General features: G+C 34.8%; 1 pseudogene across 1 annotated transcript; it reads left to right on the top strand.

The window, feature by feature from the left end:
• Window positions 1-4897: 4897 nt before the first annotated feature.
• LOC143553149 (protein ENHANCED DISEASE RESISTANCE 2-like) lies at window positions 4898-14539 on the top strand (annotated as a pseudogene). The gene is made up of 24 exons (XR_013138783.1): window positions 4898-5095; window positions 6010-6084; window positions 6190-6243; window positions 6928-6993; window positions 7075-7133; window positions 7400-7489; window positions 7684-7799; window positions 7892-7926; window positions 7994-8094; window positions 8412-8507; window positions 8651-8715; window positions 8792-8863; window positions 8958-9129; window positions 10001-10248; window positions 10311-10356; window positions 11217-11225; window positions 11478-11608; window positions 11721-11822; window positions 12598-12645; window positions 13008-13151; window positions 13930-14025; window positions 14083-14171; window positions 14260-14360; window positions 14448-14539. The product of XR_013138783.1 is annotated as a protein ENHANCED DISEASE RESISTANCE 2-like (transcript).
• The last annotated feature ends 562 nt before the right edge of the window (window positions 14540-15101 follow it).

Raw genomic sequence — 15101 nt, 5'->3', positions numbered from 1 at the left:
GATTAATGAAACGCATTAGATCCTCATCAGAAATTTTCGGTTTAACTGACTTCTTTGCCTTCATAGAGTTCACTTTCTTTGAATTTTCTTTTGTCACTTGAGGTTTGTGTGAACCATACACTGCTTCCTCAAATTCGTGAGGTTCGCACAGAATATGATTAGAACTGGGAATGTTCTTATTCTTGTGTATAATCTCTGGTTCAAACACATCCTCGATAATGACCTCGTCATTGTGTTCAACAAACACCTTTTTGCTTTGGACATGAGATTTTTGAGGAGCAACTTGGGGTTTAACAATTTCAGGTTTAACTACTTTAGGTTTTTCAGAAATCACAGATTCCTTTTGAATCAAATCCTCTTCTTTTCTTGCAAAAGGATTAATTTTATAATCATTATGAAAAGGTGGTGGAATTTCAACAAAACCAATACCTTTCTTATAATCTTTTTGTTTTCCAGAAACTTCAATAATTTCATTCAATAAAAATGAAGAATTTCGAAATTTACCCAACTTGTTCTTCAACTCAAGAACCTCATTCTCAAGCTCAGTTATCTTATAACGATGTTTCAAGATTTCCTGAAACTTTTGGTCATTAATGGTCATTTTCACAGATAACTCGGCTTTGAGATCATGATTACTTGTCGACAATGCTTCAATCTTTTCTCGAGATTTCATTTGAGACTCAAGAGATTGTCGATAAGTGTCCTTAAGAGAAGCAATTTCTCTTATAAGATTATCATTCTGATTTTTCAAAGCTTCTAACTTAGAGTTGTTAGATTCACAGTCAACACATGATGCTTTAACAAATGAAGTAGAAGAAATAGAATTACTAACCTCATTGATCTTAGCCATGCAAGCAAACATTGATTTAGAAGACTTGTCGCAACAATCGTCAGAATCAGATCCAGAATCATTATCTGAAGACATCACGCTAGCAGTAGCGTCTTGACAATCTTCATGTAACCCAAACATAGCTAAATTTGCTTGAATATCATTGCATAGTAGCCGTTGTGACCAATCAGTCTCGTCTGCTAACATTGCTTGTGTTGTTGAAGAAGATGGTTTCTTTTCAGCATCACTTCCCCGTGGTGAAGAAGCATTTTGACTTTGACCACGAGGTTCAGTGTATTCTTTTCTTGGTTTGTCACATTCCTTTGCGAAATGCCCGAATTCTTGACAATTATAACACTTCACCTTTAATTTGTCAAAACCCAACTTCTTGTTTAACGCTGGAAGATCTTTTCCAGTTCTCTGCAAGAATCTTTTAACTTTACGGACGATCATGGTCATATTCCATTTCAAATCCATGATCTCTAGATCATCCGGATCTATCTGATCATAATCCTCATCAGTTAACTCACTTGTGGCAATTTTACTACTCACCAAGTTTTCATATGAAGACATAAATGCCGTCAGAAAAGCAAAGTTTTGCTCAGCTTCCTTCATATTCACACTAGGTGGTGTAGCAAATGGATTAGTACTAGTAGAACTTCCAGAACCACCTGAATTACCAGCAGAGTAGAAACAAACTTTTGGATCATTAAATATAGCAGATTCTTTTTCACTTGCGGCATGAGTAAGAAAAGCAGTGATAGGTGAGATTGTTGAACTGAGAGGCATACTTCCACCATAGAAAGCTGGATCTTGATTTTCTTTGGAAGATTTTTGACACTTAAGATCATATTCTCTAGCTTCGATCTTTTGTAGAAATTCAAGTGCTGTCAAATCTTCATTCAGAAAATAATCATTCTCTTTCAAAACCATGAGAAATGTTGAATATGAACTAGGAAGCACACTCTTGATAGTGTCAATTTTATCTCTTTCAGAAATTTCCATTTTCATTTTATCCATTTCAAAAATTAAGTGACTAAATCTTGTAGTCATCTCTTCAACTGTTTCTCCTTTCAATAGATTGAAGTTTCGAAATTGAAACTTGAGCATCACCTTTTTACTCTCAGCTGTGTTTCCCATGCTTCTCATACGTAGATGTTGAAACAAAGATGCACATCTCTTGATACTTCCAACTTGATGAAAAATATTCTCTGGTAAAGCCATAGTCAATGTAGAATATGCTTTTATCTCGATTTCTAAAGCTTTCTTCTCTTCTTGTGAGTATTGAGAGACAGCTTTAGGAGTATATCCAATAGTATCATCACCAATCATTGGTGCAACATAAACCTCATCAAGACAATATGAACAGTCAGGATGAACAGATCCCAAATGTGCACGAAACCGAGGTTCCCATTTGGCAAAGTCACTGAACTTCATCAATCTTGGACATTTAGAATGTGAACCTATCTCGGTATCAAGTTGCAACATCTGTTGCATCAACATATTTTGAGACGCCAATGCATACATACCAGCCATCTTTGAAAACTAATCAAATAATAAAATATCTTAACGAATCAGTGAACAGTAATAGCGAACTGTGAACAGTGTAGCGAATTGAGTCTTAACGAATCAGGTGATTGTGTTAGCGAATCAAAAGTCAACCTAGCGAGTCAACTTAACGAATCACAAATAAAGTTAACGAATCACACAAATGGCGAAACAGATAACGAATGTGAGGAAGGTTTAACGAATCACAAGTCAACTTAACGAATTGACCAAACGAATTGACCAAGTCAACTTAACGAATTGATCACACGAATTGACCAAGTCAACTTAACGAATTGCTAAGGAGTGCTTAGCGAATTAAGATAACGAATCAGCTACAGTTGATAACGAATCAACACTATAGCGAATTAAACTACAACGAATCAGGTTGTTACAACCGTTTGTAGCAAACTTGATTCCTTTCTGCCACGTGGAAAAAAGTTGTTAGAGCACAAATTCCAAGACAAACACGTGTCAAACGAATCAGTTATCTAGTTAACGAACTAGATAACACGAATTAATTAACCCACACGAATCAGTTAGCGAACTGATTAGCGAATGGCAAGAATTGATAGCGAATCAAATTAAAGACATAGCGAATCGCCTGAAACTTTATAGCGAATTGCATTCATCTTCAAATCTTCAAACATTCAAGAACAATTTTCCAGAAATATGAAGATCAAACCCAGAAACTTATCAATTCCAGATCCGTAATACTCACTCAATTCTTAACCAATCTTAACAAATAATATACCAAACTCTTCGTAATCACAACGCGATTTCAACTTGACTCATCTCGTAACCGATTATCACCATACACGAACCAATTTCAATCAAAATCAATCCCCTGTTTACGGACTTAAACCGAAAACCCAATACACATCACAGATCCAATTCACAATCCAATTCCACTAAATTGAACATCAATAATACCTTAACTAAACCAAATTCACTCTAATCCATCCAGATTCAATCCAAAACAACTCAAATTGATTCAAAATCAAACCAAACAGAAAATAAACACAAAACTATAACAATAACAATCAAACCAAGCGAATTGAGCCCCGAAAGCTCTGATGCCACTTGTTTGATCCTTTGTGTTATCACTCGTTCTAATCAATACCTTAGATCTGATCTAGATCTATATGTTAAAATTAATTATACGGATCTAACTCTTTAATACCTTAGCTCGATTGTTATGTAATATATAGTATATATTATCAATAAGATTAATGTGAAGCTTGAGAGAGAGAGAGAATACTTTAAAACTTTCTAAATAATATTAATTCTCTCAAAACTTCAACATTTTACAAGTGAACAGTGATTCACTATTTATAGAAAACGATCTGGTTCGCTAACATCCCCTAGCGAACCAGCATCCCCTTCGTCAAGTAAATTAAATTAACGAACCACCCCCTGATTCGTTAACATCACCTAACGAATCAGGAGGGAATACATTATAAAGTCCTAGTTCGCTAACATCCCTAGCGAACTAGACTTAACCTTAACGAACTAGTCTTAGTTCGCTAACATTCCTAGCGAACTAGACTAAACATAACGAATTAGATAAATAAACATTAAATATTACATTAAAATAATCAAATAAACATTAATGATAATTACAAAGACTCTAGACGCAAAACCGTGCACTAACAATTTTGTACAAAACGTTTGACGCCCAAAATGCCCCTACGGGCTAGAGGTGCATAAAAAACCCGAACCCGAAATCGGACCCGAAATAAAAACTCGAAACCGGTTTTTTTAATACCCGACCCTACCCATAGGGTACGGATAGGGTATGTATTTTGGCACTACAACCCGAACCCGAACCAGACCCGATTTGTACTCGGTAATACCCGAAAACCCGAACCGGTTCCATACCCGGAACCGGGTTTTTCCAATATCCAAAACCGGATTTTTCAATTCCCCGATATATACCCGAAAAATACCTTAAAAATACCCCTAAAAAGTGCAAACTTTTAAAAAATCTAATATATACCCGGAAAATACCTGGAAAAAACCGTAAATAGGGTTTTTTCAATACCCGATAATAGCGTATTTTAGAATAGCCGGTTCTATACCCGACCCGAACCCGATGCATAGGGTATGGTTTTTAGAGACAATACCCGACCCAATTATTACCAATACCCGGTCATACCTGTATCCGGTCATACTGGAATCCGGTTCTATACCTGAACCTGGGTATTTAAAAAACCTGATTTATGCACCTCTATTGACGGCTGTGTTCCCTGATGTTTTGGGCCATTTTGCTAGTGGCGAGCCCACTACGGATGTTCTAATTACTTGCTATATATCCATATGCTTTAACCCGGCTCCATCACCCAATGAAGGCCCATAACCCAAAGCCACCGATTCCCCCGCTCTTTCATTCCAGTTTCCACAACCACCTTCATGTTCCAACGGTCCCAAATCCTCCATAACATTAATTATACCAATCCCCCATGTGCCATGCAGTCCGGTGGTTTCAACAACAAACGAAACATATAGATCGTCAAGAAGAAGATGTTAAAGAGCGAGGGAGATATTAGTGCACCGGAGGAGAATGTTATCGGTGGTCGTCCGGTGTTCGAAAATTCGGGATGGGTTTATCATCTGGGCATCAATTCCATCAAACGAGAATATTGTAATAAGAGATTTTTGCATATTAAGGGAAAATATGTTATGATGTATAAACGTAATCCTCATGAACATGCAGGCACTGTACGTAACAATTAATCTTTTATTCATTCTATTACATCATGTTTGCACTTTTGTTCATTATTTAATTCTTGGTATTCGTTTGGAATAATAGGATTCTTGGTGCAATATTTAGTATTTCTTTGATTTGGGTTACTTTAATGTTATTTTGTGTTAGCAAATTTTTTTTATCAATATACTGTTTCCTATACACATACTAAATGTTTGAAGATGATCATGAAAAGCCATTCAAGTTGTTTTTTGGTGTTTCCCATATGAGTCATCAATTGAGTAATTATGAGTGTAAAATATAATTATTTTTACACCACGTTTTACCTTGAAAGTATTAGTGTCAACGAGTCGAGCCAACCTTGGCTCGTTTTAGTTTAAGAGAATTTAGAGCTGTATTTAAGAAGCTGGGCTCGGGCTCGGCTCATTTATTATTTAATTATTTTATTTATACTATTTTATTATTATTTACATATATATTTATAATAAATTTTATATTTAATAAGATGTAAAAAGCTCGTTTAGACTCACGAGCTGGCTCAAACTCAGTATGTGAAGATCTCTCGTTTATTAAATGAGCATTAATAAAACCTTGAACTTGGGCTCGTTTAAGCTCAGCTCAATTCAAGTTTTTAGCGAGCCGATTTCGGTTAGCTCATGGATGGCTTGGCTCGTATACACTCCTACTTGAAAGTATTATGTTGAATACCAGTATGACAAATACTAGTATTGAACCTTTTCAAATCAAGTTTGTGTTCAGTTTTTTAATGAAAAATAAGGTGTTTTTGGTTCAATTAACATGGGTAGGATTGTAGGAATATGATGTTTTAGGTTCATGTCACAGTTCACAAACATTAAACTTTATGAGTTATGTTTAATGGCAAGGTTGTTCACATGTTTAACATTGTGTTGCATATGATTATTTACAGAAACCAATAAGGAGGGGTGTTGTTGGCCACACGCTTGTGCTCGAGGAGCTAGGAAGTCGGAAGGTTATTGACGGTGTAAGGACCTTAAATCGTGTTTATTAATATACCGGTTGAAAAACGGGGAGGGTGGTTAACGGGTCAAGAAACTTTCCCTGACTCCTTGAATTGTCATAATTTCAGGATCTTTATGTTCTGAAATTCTCCAACAGATTGGATGAAGATAAAAAGGGAGATGTAAGTTACATTTTCTAACTTATAGTAATTTGTTCAACGAGCTACTTGAGATAGACTTGTTAAAAGCTTGAATTAAACAGAGCGTAAATTAGCTTGCGCCTAAAATAAGCTTCTTTATTAACGAGCCTGGGCCCAAGTTTGGTTGCGAGCCTAAACGAAGCTATGGTTTATATAGTTTTTAGCTAATATATTAATTATCTATGATAGAACTAACTAAATAATATATAGTATTATGTACAAAAAATAATTATATGTGTAAGCAGTGGCGGACCCAGGAATTATTCTCTTGGGGGGCGACAACGGGACTTAACACTATTATTAAGGAGGGCGACTGGGATTTTCACATACAAATAATACTAAAAAAGAAAATTTAAGGTGGGCGGCCGCCCCCCTTTCTTAATACATAGGTCCGCCAATGTGTGTAAGTAAGTTAAATAATAAACAAAATGAGCCGAACACAAGCAGAGCTTGAGCTAGAGTAAGCTAACAAGCCGAGTTCAGGCTCAGCTCGTTTACACTCTAAGTTTGAAGATTCCTTTTTGTTATTTTTTTCTTGTACATAATTCATGCCAGAGAAGTATATGTGCTTGTACTTATATTGTTACTTATGTTAAAAATCAATGCTCAATAATTTGTGTTAGAACTTGTTTCCATTATGTTGAAGATATATTATATTATTGCAAGATCGCTTGTGCTACAGCCGGTGAAACTCGAAAATGGATGGAAGCATTTGAACAAGCGAAGAAACAGGTATATATTTTTCTAGTTTTTTTTTACTTTATATTTTGTAAATATTATTTTCTACTAATCTCTTTTAACTATCATTAACAGGCCGAGTATGAACTTTCTCAAGGTTCTAATACCAGGAACAAACTGAGCATGGAAAACGAGTATGTTACATGCTTACATGATCTTGCTTGAACATGCATATTTCATATTTATGGGTTTGACAAGGATAATGTGATATTGAATAATCAAAGTCAAATAATTAGCGCTAAAAATAGAAGATTTTTGTAGACTGTAAGTTAATCTTTGTGACTTGAAGTCGCGATAATGAGATAATTTCAAAATGCATATCCAAACATACCCTTCATCTTTATATGCCGACTATTTCATATTTGCTTAATGCTGTTACTAAACTATTTATTCTTGGAAGGATTAATCTCGGAAGACATGGTCGTCGCCATAGGGTAACACAATATGCTAATCGTTTGAAGAGGCTGATAAGTACCAAACAAAGTAAGGTGTTATTTATTTTATTTTCACATACCACATTGATATGATCATAATATCATTTTTACTGTCAAAAATAGTATTTTCAATACTATACAATGCAACATGCTATCATATCTTAGCACATTAATGCTTATACGAAAATAACATTGTGCTATCACGTGTAGGTGGCGGCAAGTCACGTAGATCAATAAGCGTTGATGCAAGCTCAAGCTTTAGTTCAAGTGCAAGTGTAAGTCATAGGAGCGGTGTTGACTTCTGTGAAGTTGATGCTGCTGATGTCATTGAAGAACATGAGTGGAAATGTGTCCGCGCATTAGCTGGTACACTGCAATCTCTTAAAAGACGAAACATATAAAATTTCAACTACATAAATGTTTTGAAATCTTATTTGTTCATATATGTTGGATTTCAGGTGTTAGAATCTCTGAGGATGTCTCTGGTTGTAAGGTGCTTATCTCTATTTTACTCACATATGTTATGTAGCTTACGGACTTTCGTTCATAAATGTTCTTAGGGTGGTAAAGGTGTCCTTGTGAAGGCTGTTACTGCCATGGATGTCACCGCAAAATCTGTTTTTGACATGATACTGAGCCTTGATCGACATCAAAGATACGAGTACGCCGATGCTAACAATATATTTTTGCATATTATCGTTAAATGTGGATAACCGGGTAAGTTGAGAAGAGTTGGGTAAAAGGTTAAAATTGACAATAATTAACGATAGAAAATTAATAACGATAATTAACACGTTTTTACTAATTCTATCACTGTTGGTGCCAACTTGAAAAAAAAACGATTTAGAATGTTCTATGCGTTAAAATACACATTGGGAAACTTTCAACCCGTTCACCCGTAAATGTGTCGAAATTGTCACCTTTATTCGTGTTAGGCAAGATATAGATCTTTATATAGCGACTATCAATGTTTTGCAGATGGGATTCTTTGACAAGTGACCTGGAGCTAGTGGATTCTTTAAGTGTAAAGTCAGATGTTGTTCATGGGACTTACTCTTCTAGATACTTAACTAGGTAAATTTATGCGTAGTTTTGCTTTTTTTATATATTTGATTTGTCAGTTTATTAACCGATTTGAATAAAACAATGTAGGAAGTTGTATGCATTAGAAAATAAACTCTGAGTGACTTATATTCACAAATGTGTTGTTCTTGCAGGTGGAAGTGTAAGCGTGATTTCATATTCTCTAGGCAATGGTTTTGTGATCAAGATGGAACATATAGTAAGGGGTAAACTTTTCAAATCTTACATTGGTAACATCATATTACTGACTTTCGAACATATAAATTTTGATGCTGCAATCTTGCTGTTTCCTGCAGTACATAAGAAGCGACCTCCGAAATCTGGATACAGGCGAACAAGAATTAACTGTAAGAAGCTTGCTTTAACATCTACCATTTTACATGAACTGGTCATATGGTTTCTCAAAACAGTTTTTTTTTTTTTTTTTTTTTTTTGCATTAGCTTCCACTTGGGAGATCAAGAACATAAGCACACCTGTTCCAACAAATGGCGGTAGGTGTCTCGTGACACAAATGTTAGAAGTACAGTCTAGAGGCTGGTCTCGGTGGAAGGCTAATCAATCCTCAAAGTTCGAAAAAAACGGTTCCTTATGCTTTGTTGAGCCAAGTATCAGGTTAGCATTTACTGATTTATTCTTAGAGGGATACTATGTAGAGAAATGGCGAGGATTGGGTAAAATCATTACTGTATATAATAGTATAAAAATCAAGAATTTGATGTTGAGAAGCGTGAGAACCGCATGATGCACTTGTGTATCACGAGTGCACATGCAACTTTGCTAAAGGTGATACACAAGTGCATATGCATGTTTGTTTCAAAACCAATAATATGTTGAGAAGCGTAAGAACCGCATAATGCACTTGTGTATCACGTTCAAAGTAGTAAGAACAAGTGCATTATGGGTTCTCATGTTTTAAGTAGGCATGTAAATGAACCGAACGAACACGAACAAGGATATGTTCGTGTTCGTTCAATGAACTTTAAACGAACACGAACACTTACACTTAATCGAACAAATATTTGGTGTTCATGTTCGTTTGTTTGAAAAATGAATATGTTTGTGTTCGTTTGTGTCCGTTTATTTAAATTCTAAACGAACAGTTCACAAATATAAAGAACATAAATGAGCATAGTTGAACAAAGATAAACAAACATAATTGAACATATATGAACAAACATAAACGAACGTATATGAACAAACATAAACTAACATGAATAAACGAGCATATGCAAACGTTCACGAACATAAATGAACGAATGAGACATGTTTTCATGTTCATTCATTTAATTAAACGAACAAAAACTTTTTGTTCATGTTCAGTCGTTTATTAAATAAACGAACATAAACGAACTTTCCGCTGAACGGTTTACAAACAGTTCACCGAACGTTCGGTTCGTTTACAGGCCTATATTTAAGCATGTGATCTTACACACACACACACATATATGTACATCCCAACATACTTTTAAACATGTCATATTAGGTTTAAAGGCATACAGCAGCGCAAAATCTGCAACATCCACTGTTTTGCATAAGGAAGTTTCTCTACCCATTAACGAGTTTGAGGACGATGATGAAGTTGCTGATCAGTTTTATGATGCAATTTCTGCTTATCCATCTTCCTCATCATCAGAAGATGATGAGGATTACGATGATATTATTTATGACGAAACTCAACATGACAGCAAGGTTTTGTTTGCTTCCTTTATACTACTAAAACTTCATCAATTTGTGTTATTTGTACATACATTAATGCAAATTTCTTTATACTCTTTTAACTTTACTAGGATGAGAGTATGAAATCGACGGATACCTGCTTGAATCAACAAACGAACCCAGGTGTCTGCTTTAAGGTTTTATGCATGTTATCAATGTGTCAAAGGGGTAAATTTGGTTGTATTTCATCTCAAACGGGTCAACCTTGGTTTTAAAATGTGTGCATCACATGATGCAGTGACGAGATCGCATGGCTGCAATGACTGCAATGCGGTTCCATGACATGCATGTAATGCGATCTGATGTGGTGCTTTATGCAGTCGGCCAATATTTGCACAAACTAGACCATTGATTGCAATGGATCTGAGTTTTCAAATCTGGTTGAACAAATTGATTGAATAAATCTAACCATCGATTGGGCAATGGTTCGAGTATTTGAACAAATTAGACCATCGATTGAACAAATCTGACCAGAGATCATCATTATCATCGTACTCAGTATATCCCACCAATAGCAAAGCTATGGTAGGGTCTGAGGAGGGTAAGATGTGGACAGCCTTACCTCTACCCTTTAGGAATAGAGAGGCTGCTTCCGGTGAGACCCCCGGCTCGATAGTAGTTTTGCATCAAGCCTTGGACATAAGGCACATAACACTCAACCATCAGGACATCGGTCAATTGGTGCATGTTCCCTTGTCTTTCGGCTATCAACGCCACCACATGATGCCTGATTAACCTTCCGCCACTTTTAACGTTATTTTCACAAAATTAGTAAATGACGTCAAAATCTGACCAGAGATGAGAAGATCTTATATTTTTGTGTTTAATAGTTAACAAGTTAAAATATTATCTATAAATATTTTGCAAGTTTTTTTAATAACGAACGCCTCTACGTGATGCGTGCTCCTCACGCATCACACACTGCCCATCTGTTTCTGGTAACAAAATGCTGATGTCATACCCACATAAAACCATATGGAAAGTCACCCAAAGTCTGTTTTAAGTGCATGCAACGTCCTCAATCGTATTTATTCAAAGATTTTGATTCTTCTTGTTATATATCGTTTTTGTAATCATAAAAAACTTAAAAGTATGGAAAAAAAACTGTTTACGGGTCAACTTGACTAGACTTATTCAACCCAACTCTGTTTTGAGTCTTTTGACTGACTCAACAACCTGCTTATCGCTTATAGTATCATAGCTACTAGCTTAACTTTTATATATATTTTTTTTCATATGATTAGACCCAGGTTCTAGCCACTTTTGTGGTTCTATGTGTGAAGCAAAGAGTGAGACCGATACCAATTGTTGGATGTCTCCAAGTGGTGCGGGATTTATGATAAGAGGAAAGACGTACGTAAAAGATGGTACTAAGGTGAATTATCACTTGTGATTTTATGTTATCAAGGATGTTTTGCATATTGAAGAATCAGGATCAATACGGTTTTGCTAGCAATAATTACAACCATCATAATGAATATTTTCAGGTAGCCGTAGGGGATCCGTTTCTGAAACTTATAGCAGTTGACTGGTTCAAATCCAACAATCCAGCAAGTAAGGTGGCATTGCATCCCAAATGTCTTCTACAGGTATTCGAAAATTTTCTCATCTAATCTTTCTGCGTATGATTAAATCTAATGCACAAATGTTTTGTATTAATGCATGATAATATTTCTAGAATGAATGCAACTATTTGTTATGATATAGACATGGCAGTTTTGACCTGTTTACTTATGAATCGGTTGATTTGGATTAAGTTTTACCTCGAAATGGCCAAATAGGTTGAGCGGTCAAAGATTAAGAAGTCTTCCAAACTGTGTTTTAACGCATACGACCTCTTAAATTGATTTATGTTAGAAAATTTTTGATATAATTGTAATAGACTCGTACTTTTGACAAAAAACAGGATAAAGTGTTTCTTGTTAGCCAGGCCCATTTGAACTAATGCACATTCGTTATGTTTTAAGGCATAACTAAAATGTGTAGTTACAATATCTCTGTAAGCATCTAGCTTGTGCTGCAAATATTTGTTATGATTATTAGACATGACAAATGTTGGCCCGTTTAGTTATGAATGGGTAAATTCAGGTTAAGTGTTATCTCTAACGGGTCAAATGGTTTGAGCGGTCAAACTAGTCTAAGGTTTCTCAAGTTGTATTTTTAATGCATACGACCTCCTAAGTGATTTGTTTAATAAATTTTGATTAATATTGTTATACTCTCATAACTGTCTGTTCTTGTTAACCGGTCCGATCCGACCTGTTTCAAATCATACAAAAAATTATCCGTCATGCATATTTCTTTTCCTATACTTGTATTATTTATCTTATCTATTGATATTTACACGATATCATTAACTTACAGTCGGAAACCGGGAAAAAACTTCCATTTGTCATGGTCATGAACCTGCAGGTAATTTCTCAATCTTTAGCAAGAACTTGCTAAACAAGTCATTATAGTTAGTTATACAGAAACATTTTTGCAATAGTGAACTAATTATTTAATACGAAGCCAAATTACGATACTTGTGACCTTCATGTTTTAACTTCAAAATGCAGAAAAAAACGCCCTTAGAGTTCATATTTTGTCACATTTTTCGTCCTTTTCACGAACTGGTGTTCAAAAAGTTACCTTTTTACATTTTTCCCTTACAATTAATGGACAAAATGTGTAATATTCACAATTTGTTTATATTATTTTTCTTTTTTTTTTCTTATTGTTTTTCTTTTTCTTTTATTCTTTTATCAGTTTTATTTTATACTAATAAATTTCAGGTGCCTGCTAAACCTAACTACAGTCTGGTTCTCTACTTTGCTTCCGATAAGCCGATTGTAAAGGACACCTTGTTAGGAAGGTTTATTGATGAAACTAACGCTTTTCGTGATTCAAGATTCAAATTAATCCCGAGTATTGTTGAGGTATAAATTATTATTTTATTGTTATTTGCAAATGGTAGCAGTTTCGACTCATTTACTTAAGAATTAGTAATTACTAAAATTAGGCCCGTTTGGCATGTAAACTAATCGAACGGAGCTTGTTCTCATTCGTTCATATAGTTTTAGCCCGAACAAACAATTGAACATGCACTTTTAAATGAACGGGGCTTTCTTGTTCGTGTTTGTTTTTAAAGATATGAACATGCTCGTATTCGTTCATGTTTGTTCGTTAACAGTATAAACGAATGGTTCACTAACGTAAATGAGCACACATATGGATGGAAAACATGATTGAACTAAAACTAGTTAAAAGTAATAATGTAAATAAATATGTAAATATGTATTGGGCCTAAAAAGTTACTAAAACTATCCCAAGTTGTAATAGGACAAAAAAGTTTAGATGAATATATTAACGAATGTAAACAAAGTTAAACAAGAGAAAACTAACAAACAAAAACAAAAGTAAACGAACAAACATAAATGGATTTAAATGAACAAACAAGACATGTGTAGTTCGTTCATTTAAGTAAATGAACATAAACAAACTTATTGTCGAACAGTTCACAAATTGTTCACTAAACGTTCGGTTTGTTTACACGCATAAATTTAACCGAAACCTATTTGACCTGAAACCCAACTTGTTGGACCGACCCATCTTGCCAAGGTGCCACCTCTATTTTCTTGTTTGCACATTTTATTTATCTTGTTTAGGGCTTGTAGTCTTGTATTATGAAGTATTGATTAATAAGTTGTGTAACAGGGATATTGGATGGTAAAACGGGCAGTTGGAACAAAAGCTTGCCTATTAGGGAAAGCTGTAACATGCAACTATCTAAGACAAGACAACTTCTTAGAGGTAATAGTCAAATGTGAAATGTTCAAAATACCCCTGTTGTTAATAATACTAAAATAGGAAATAGTCATTTTTCTAAGGGGGCGTTTGGATGCGCGATTTGGAACTTTTGAGTTGTCAAAACGCACATCTGGGCACTCCTTGAAACAGTGAAATGGGAAAAATCATGTTGACCGTGGTTGACTTTTAATTAAAAGCTTATATACTTTTTTGACATTTTGTTAAATTGTTGTCTAGATTGATGTGGATATTGGCTCCTCATCCGTTGCAAGGAGTGTCATTGGTATTGTTCTTGGATATGTCACGAGCATCGTTGTTATCTTGCCATTTTAATAGAGGTTTGCTCAAAATGACCAAAATACCCTTATATATAACGGAATCTTGTGTATGTTATATCTAATTATATAAGTTATAATAAATTGCAGGGCAAGGACCCGAAGAACTTCCAGAGTACATTCTTGGAACCGTTCTGTTAAACAGAGTGAGGACCGAGTCAGCGGTTCCTCTCTACGACTAAGTCAAATTACCTTACTGCCCTTCACCTTGAAATAGTGAGGCCACATTATTAACTTAATATTTAAGGAAAAATGTGGGGTGGGTTGTTGTGGTTTTCTGTGATATTATGTAATTATTTGTTTAATTTAATGTTGAAGATAATTGAAAAAAGGAATTTTTGATCCACAAATCTTCTTTTTGTTTTCTTTACTTTATTTTTTTTATAAAAAGAAGAGTTTGATGTTTGTGTTGATTTGTGCTCTTCTCCCAAAGCCCCACGGTGGGTGAATGTCGTTTTCGATTTGTTATGGAAACACCTTTTATCAAGATTCCATAATTATAATATATTTATGGTATTATATGACCGTTAAAGTGACAATCATATCTTTAAGTATTCCATTATTAGAATAATTATGGAAGCCATAGGATAAAGTTATATCATTGTCACACTTGCATGGTATTATTGTGGTGTACAAAGTTATGTATAGGGTTTTGGTCAAGTAGACTGATTTTCGCAACTAAACGAGTTGCATGGTGTTTTGATATGTAATTTTTTAATGAACAACAAAAGCATTTCATTAGTC

Source organism: Bidens hawaiensis, unplaced genomic scaffold (genome assembly GCF_021521415.1).
Source record: "Bidens hawaiensis isolate Kalapana, Puna unplaced genomic scaffold, B.hawaiensis_p1.1 tig00017154_1, whole genome shotgun sequence".
Taxonomy (NCBI): domain Eukaryota; kingdom Viridiplantae; phylum Streptophyta; class Magnoliopsida; order Asterales; family Asteraceae; genus Bidens; species Bidens hawaiensis.
This window is presented reverse-complemented; position numbering and strand designations above follow the sequence as displayed.